We start from the raw sequence: 7,228 nt of genomic DNA on the forward strand, positions 1-7,228 counted from the left end.
AGAGACAAAAAATGTTTAAAATATTAAAAGCAAGATTATCATGCAATTCTGTAATCCCACTACTGGATATATATCCAAAGAAAATGAAACCAGTGTATCAAAGAAATATCTGCATTCCCATGTTCATTGCAGCCTTATTTACAGTAGTCAAGACATGGAATCAACCTACGTGCCCACCAATGGATGAGTGGATAAAGAAAATGTGGTATATACACAATGGAATAGTATTCCTCCTTAAAAAGTGGGAAATACAGCTGGGCACGGTTGTTCACGCCTGTAATCCCAGGACTTTGGGAGGAGAGGCAGGAGGATCACCAGATGTCAGGAGTTCGAGCCCGGCTTGGCCAACATGGCAAAACCCCATCTCTACTAAAAATACAAAAATTAGCTGAACATGCTCACTTGAACTCGAGGCAGAAGTTTCAGTGAGTTAAGATCATACCACTGCATTCCAGACTGGGTCACGGAATGAGACTCTGTCTCAAAAAAAAAAACAATCAGAACAATGTATTATATTCTTGAAGATTGCTAAGAGAGTAGATTTTAAGTGTTCTTACCACAAAAAAATGATAAGTATGTGAGATGATAGGTTAATTAGCTTGACTGGAACCTTCCACAATGTATACATATTTCAAAACATGTACACGATAAATATATACAATTTTTATTTGTCAAATAAATACTTTTTTTCTTTTTTTGTAGATCTTTTGAGAAAAAATACTTTTAAAAAAAATAAACTAGGTCTTTTTAGTCTCTCACTCCACCATATTTGACATTTTTTTAAACCTTTACAGGTTTATTATAAAGCGTATTACAAAGGGTACTGACGAACACTAGATGAAGAGATGGACAGGGCAAGGAATGTGGAAAGAGACAAGGAGCTTCCACGCCTCCAGGAACAGGAACCTCCAAGTATTAGATATCTGGAAGCTCTTTTTTTTTTTTTTTAAACAGGGTTTCACCATGTTGGTCAGGCTGGTCTTGAACTCCCGATCTCAGGTGATCCGCCCGCCTTGGCCTCCAAAGTGCTTGGATTATAAGCGTGAGCCACCACACCCGGCCAGATATCTGGAAGCTCTTTAAGCCCAGTCCTTTCTGGGTTTTTTTTTTTTTTTTTTTTTGAGACGGAGTTTCGCTCTTGTTACCCAGGCTGGAGTGCAATGGCGCGATCTCGGCTCACCGCAACCTCCGCCTCCCGGGTTCAGGCAATTCTCCTGCCCCAGCCTCCTGAGTAGCTGGGATTACAGGCACACGCCACCATGCCCAGCTAATTTTTTGTATTTTTAGTAGAGACGGGGTTTCACCATGTTGACCAGGATGGTCTCGATCTCTTGACCTCGTGATCCACCCGCCTCGGCCTCCCACAATGCTGGGATTACAGGCTTGAGCCACCGCGCCCGGCCTCTTTCTGGGTTTTTATGGAGATGTCATTACTTAGGCATGATTGATTAAATCATTAGCGATTGGCTATCAACTTAACTTTCAGTTCTTCTCCTGTTCCAGGAGGTTGGAGAGGGTAGGGCTGAAGGTCCCAACCCTCCAAACCTGCCTTTGTCTTTCTGGTAACCAGTCTTCAGTCAATCATTATCATACAAAAAGAGACACTTATCACTTTGAGGAGTCCAAGAATTTATAGGATTTGTATGCCAGGAAACAGGGACAAAGACCAAATATATATTTCACAGTATTACAGTTCATCTCCCACCTCTATCTTCAAACACAGATCCCTTACATGAAAAGGAATGTACGGCTGGGCTCACGCCCATACTCCCAACACTTTGGGAGACCAAGGAGGGCGGATCACTTGAGGTCAGGAGATAGAGACCATCCTGGCCAACATTGGTGAAACGTCATCTCTACTAAAAATGAAAAAAAAAAAAAAAAAATTAGCTGGCCGGGCGCGGTGGCTCACGCCTGTAATCCAAGCACTTTGGATGCCAAGGTGGGCGGATCACCTGAGGTCCGGGGTTCAAGACCAGCCTGACCAATATGGTGAAACCCTATCTTTATTAAAAAAAAAAAAAAAAGCTAGGTGTAGTGTGTGCCTATAGTCCCAGCTAGTTGGGTGGCTGAGGCTGGAGAATCCATTGAACCCGGGAGGTGGAGGTTGCAGTGACCTGAGATGGCCACTCCAGCTGGGGCAACAAAGGGAGATTCTGTCTCAAAAAAAGAAAAAGGATGTATAATTCAAAAGATACTGCCACATTACTAGAATATCATTCAATCACTAATAATCAGCCTCGTTCATCATATTGTATAAATATGTCTTCTAGGGTGACGTCACTCAGGTTTGCAGGCTTCCATTCGATCTTGTTAGCTTCCAAAAGCAGGAGCAGTCTTGGCAAACATAACTTCATCCTTTCAGGCATTTGGGGTAAGTGAGCTAGGAGACACTGTCATCTCTTGCTCTAAGTGTCTTTCAAGGTGTTAATGTATTTCTTTCTTCTTGTTGTTGTTCCTTGTATGTGACAATCAATGTGTTAATGTAGTATTGGATTTCCCTCATTATATAACCCATTTATTTATTCTTTTAGCCTCAGCTACTAATTGTCCTTCTCTTAATTTATTGCCAAATTTTTCCACCTTTGTGTTTTTTCAGTTCTTTCTTTTTTATTTTTCTTTTTTGACAGAGTCTTGCTCTGTCACCCAGGCTGGAGTGCAATGGTGCAGTCTTGGCTCACTGTAACCGCCACTTCCCGGGTTCAAGCAATTCTCATGCCTCAGCCTCCCAAGCAGCTGCGATTAAATGTATCCGAAACCACGCCCAGCTAATTTTTTTGTATTTTTAGTAGAGATGGGTTTCACCATATGGACCAGGCTGGTCTCTAACTCCTGACTTCAGATGATGTCTGCACCTCAGCCTCCCAATGTTCTGGGATTACAGGCGTGAGCCACCATATTATCCAGTTATTTTCTTTCTTTCTTTCTTTCTTTCTTTCTTTCTTTCTTTTTTTTTTTTTGAGACAGAGTCTTGTTCTGTCACCAGGCTGGAGTGCAGTGGCGCCATCTCGGCTCACTGCAACCTTCGCCTCCCGGGTTCAAGCAATTCTCCTGCCTCAGCCTCCCGAGTAGCAGGGACTACAGGCGTGTGTCACCACACCCAGCTAATTTTTGTATTTTTAGTAGAGATGGGGTTTCACCATGTTGGCCAGGATGGTCTGAATCTCTTGACCTTGTGATCTGCCCGCCTCAGCCTCCCAGACTGCTGGGATTACAGGTGTGAGCCACCGCGCCCGGCCCAGTTATTTTCTTTTTACTTAATTTTTTTTCTTGCTTCAAATCAACAACAGCTAAATTTTATTTATTTGTTTGTTTATTTATTTATTATTGATACATGACCATGATTCACTGCAGCCTCAAACTCCTGGGCTCCAGTGATCCTCCCAACTCAGCCTCTGGAGTAGCTGGGATTACAGATGTGAGCCACCACACCCAGCCTTTTCCATCTTTGTAGGGGAAATTAGGTTCTGCTACTGTGCTTGTCTAGACTGCATGCAGCAATGCTAGTCCAACAAGTGCTGCACCCTCAGTTCATTCCCTCTGAGATAGGGTAAGGTTACATAGGTGCAGAACTAGTGGGCCGTTTTTACCACCAGACAATATTGCTGCACTTGGTGTTAACCCTAATTTTGCCTGATAGGGTGAAGTACAGCCCACCCCCATCAGGTCCTTAGGAATTCTAACATGAGGTTTTTATTTTATTTTATTTTATTTTTTTATTATTTTTTTAAAGATGGGGTTTCACCATGTTGGTCAGGCTGGTCTTGAACTCCCAACCTCAGGTGGTCCTTGGCCTCCAAAGTGCTTGGATTACAGGCGTGAGCCACCACGCCCGGCCCAACATGAGGTTTTTTGGTTTTTGGCCTTTCTTTCTTAATTTCTTTTCTCTTTCTTTATTTCTTTCTTTCTTTCTTTCTTTCTTTCTTTCTTTCTTTCTTTCTTTCCTTCTTTCTCTTTCTCCTTCCTTCCTTCCTTCCTTCCTTCTTTCTTTTTTTCTTTCTTTTTGAGACAGAGTCTGGCTCTATCGCCAGGCTGGAGTGCAGTGGCATGATCTCGGCTGACTGCAATCTCTGCCTCCTGGGTTCAAGAGATTCTCCTGGCTCAGCCTCCTGAGTAGCTGGGACTACAGGCACGTACCACCACGCATGGCTAATTTTTGTATTTTTAGTATGGTTTCACCATGTTGGCCAGGCTGGTCTCAAACTCCTGACTTCAAGTGATCCTCCTGCCGGCCTCCCAAAGTGCTGGGATTACAGGCGTGAGCTACCGTGCCCAGCCAAACATGAGGTTTCTTAGGTATCATCCCTACTTCCAGCATTTATAGTTGCAGACCTGGTCCTATGACCACTGTATCAAGGAGAGGAAATTTTCTTTTAAGGATGAGGTGATGTGGGGAAGAAAAAATGATTATAGGGCCAGGCACGGTGGCTCACACCTGTAATCCCAGCACTTGGGAGGCCGAGGTGGGTGGATCACGAGGCCAGGAGTTCGAGACCAGCCTGACCAACATGTTGAAACCCTGTCTCTACTAAAAATACAAAAATTAGCCAGGCGTGGTGGCGCGTGCCTGTAGTCACAGCTATTCAGGAGGCTGAGACAGGAGAATCTCTTGAACCCAGGAGGCAGAGATTGCAGTGAGCCGAGATCAAGCCACTGCATTCTAGCCTGGGCAACAGAGCGAGATTCCATCTCAAAGCCTCCTGAAAAAAAAAAAAAAGATTATAGTTGTTATACCACTGTACTCCTCCCTTGGCAAGAATTGCATATTCATACTGAAATCCTTTCCCATCCTTTCTTCCCCAGATCTACCAGAAAAACAGAAGAATCTGTAGTGCAGACATTCCTTTAGTCCCATTCATGCTGAGTGTGAGCACACACTCATGAAGGCGTGTAAGCCAGACCCTCATGCCTTTATTTCTCCCCATTTTAGATAACCAATCTTTGGATTGCCAGTTCTCTATCTCTATCAAACTGTTTCCTCTTCTTCTTTTTTTTTTTAAGACGGCATTTCACCATGTTGGTCAGGCTGGCCTTGAACTCCCGAACTCAGGTGATCCGCCCGCCTTGGCCTCCAAAGTGCTTGGATTACAGGCGTGAGCCGCCACGCCCGGCCTCAAACTGTTTTTTCTTCTAACAACTTTGTTTCTGACTCTATCAAACTGCTACTCAGAGGAGGGTGTCTCTCTGCCCATTGTTGGATATTGTGGACTGTACAGTGCGTTCCTTGGCCTGAAAAAATGACTGGTGGCCATTGAACTCCATGCAATATCTTCTGTCCTGGTTCTTCCATAGCACTCTGGGTATTTGCATCTTCTACCAACTAAGCAAAGCCCAACCTATTAGGATCCATTTGTAGCCCTTCAGGGCTACCAGTATTAGTCTGACTTGTCAGCTATGTTCAAGGGGCTTCTCACCAGGGTATCTGCCACATAGTCATCGGCAGTCTCTGTCTCTTTTGTGGCATACAGAACAGTTCTTAATTGGCCTTATGTGCCTGAGAGGGTGCAAAGGGAATATGTCTCAATTCAGCCCGTTTCTACATTGCTGTAGAATCCTGATATCCACTCATTTCTTGACCCAGGTGTTTGCCTTAAATGAGCACATAAGGATATCTGCTTGATTATTCTAATCACCTTCCAAAACAAAAGGGAGTTATTGTGAGGGCCATTGATATGTTCTGCTTTTTAAAACAAATTTAAAATTTAATTTAATTAATTAATTTTTTTAGATAGTCTCATTCTGTTGCCCAGGCTGGAGAGCAGTGGGGCGATCTCAGCTCACTACAACCTCCGACTCCCAGGCTCAAATGATTCTCATGCCTCAGCCTCTCAAGTGATTCTCATGCCTTAGCCTCTGGGCCTTCTGCCACCACGCATGGCAACTTTGGGTATTTTTAGTAGAGACAGGTTTCGCCATGTTGGCCAGGCTGGTCTCAAACTCCTGACCTGAAGTGATCTGCCCACCTCAGCCTCCCAAAATGCTGGGATTACAAGCATGAGCCATGGTGCCCGGTGACATATTCTTTAATGCACCCCTCAAATTTCCACAGGACTGTGCCACATGTGGGCATCCCCTTAGTAGACCACGTTTCCATTGCCCTCCTGCCTGAGTATATAACCAGGCATTGGACACTGCCCAGGAGTCAGTATAAACCCAAACACAAGGGCTTTCTACCAATGTTCAATCCTTCCATCACTGCTAGGGAAACAGCATGCAATTCAGCCCACATACTGGTTTGTTTTTGCCTTCTTCGATCGTGGCATCCTCCCGAATGGAATGTTATCTATTCACCTTGGAACTGCCATCCACAAACCCAGCAGCTCTTTGTCAGTCAGTTGAGAGCTGTGTATAGGGCATTGAAGAATCCATCTGCTTCTCACACAGTTCCAGAGTCTGTCCTAGGGGAAAAGAGGCTACCTGCTCCTGAGTATCTCCTCCTTGCATTCCCCAGGTTGCGTGATTCTATATAAACCATTTCCATTTCATTACGGAATTCTTCTGGTTATTGCCATCCCCCTTACAGTGTTCCTTTGACTTCACCTAAGACATCGTGGAGATTTTAGGTTTAAAGATTTACAAGTGATACAGGTGAAGAGATGTACAGGGTAAGGTATCAGAAGGGGCCCAGAACCTCCATGTGCTCTCTGGGGTGCCATCTTCCACGAACCCCCAGATGCTCAGCTGTCTGGAAGCTCTCTGAATCTGGTCCTTGGCATGTTGCCTTTTTGTCCCTAGGCTTATTTTTTTTTTTCTCTTTTTTCTTTTTTTTTAAAGATGGGGTTTCACCATGATGGCCAGGCTGTTCGTGAACTCCTGACCTCAGGTGATCCACCTACCTCGGCCTCCCAAAGTGCTAGGATTATAGGCGTGAGCCACTGCGCCCAGCCCCTAGGCTTATTTTTTAAAGTCCTTTTCAGGATATTTGTCCCTAGACTTTTTGCTTTGTGCTTGCAAGATGGGCTGCTGAATCTGGATATCATAACTGCATTCAAAGGTCAGGAGTTTGAGGCCAGCCTGGCCAACATGGTGAAACCCCATCTCAACTAAAAATACAAAAATTAGCTGGCCGGGCACGGTGGCTCATGCCTGTAATCCTAACACTTTGGAAGGCTGAGGCGGGCAGATTGCCAGAGCTCAGGAGTTCGAGACTAGCCTGGGCAACATGGTGAAACGTCGTCTCTACTAAAATAGAAAAAAATTAGCCGAGCGTGGTGGTGTGTGCCTGTAG

At 44.6% G+C, this 7,228-nt stretch overlaps 1 long non-coding RNA gene across 1 annotated transcript; it reads left to right on the forward strand.

Annotated features, from left to right (window-relative positions):
* Positions 1-4,105: 4,105 nt before the first annotated feature.
* Positions 4,106-5,938, forward strand: LOC116542178. Its single transcript, XR_004265115.1, has 3 exons — positions 4,106-4,172; positions 5,173-5,178; positions 5,907-5,938. It is a non-coding gene; the product is annotated as an uncharacterized LOC116542178 (long non-coding RNA).
* The last annotated feature ends 1,290 nt before the right edge of the window (positions 5,939-7,228 follow it).

The sequence above is a fragment of the Sapajus apella genome, unplaced genomic scaffold (assembly GCF_009761245.1).
Source record: "Sapajus apella isolate SASKATOON/1434 unplaced genomic scaffold, GSC_monkey_1.0 scaffold164, whole genome shotgun sequence".
Classification (NCBI taxonomy): domain Eukaryota; kingdom Metazoa; phylum Chordata; class Mammalia; order Primates; family Cebidae; genus Sapajus; species Sapajus apella.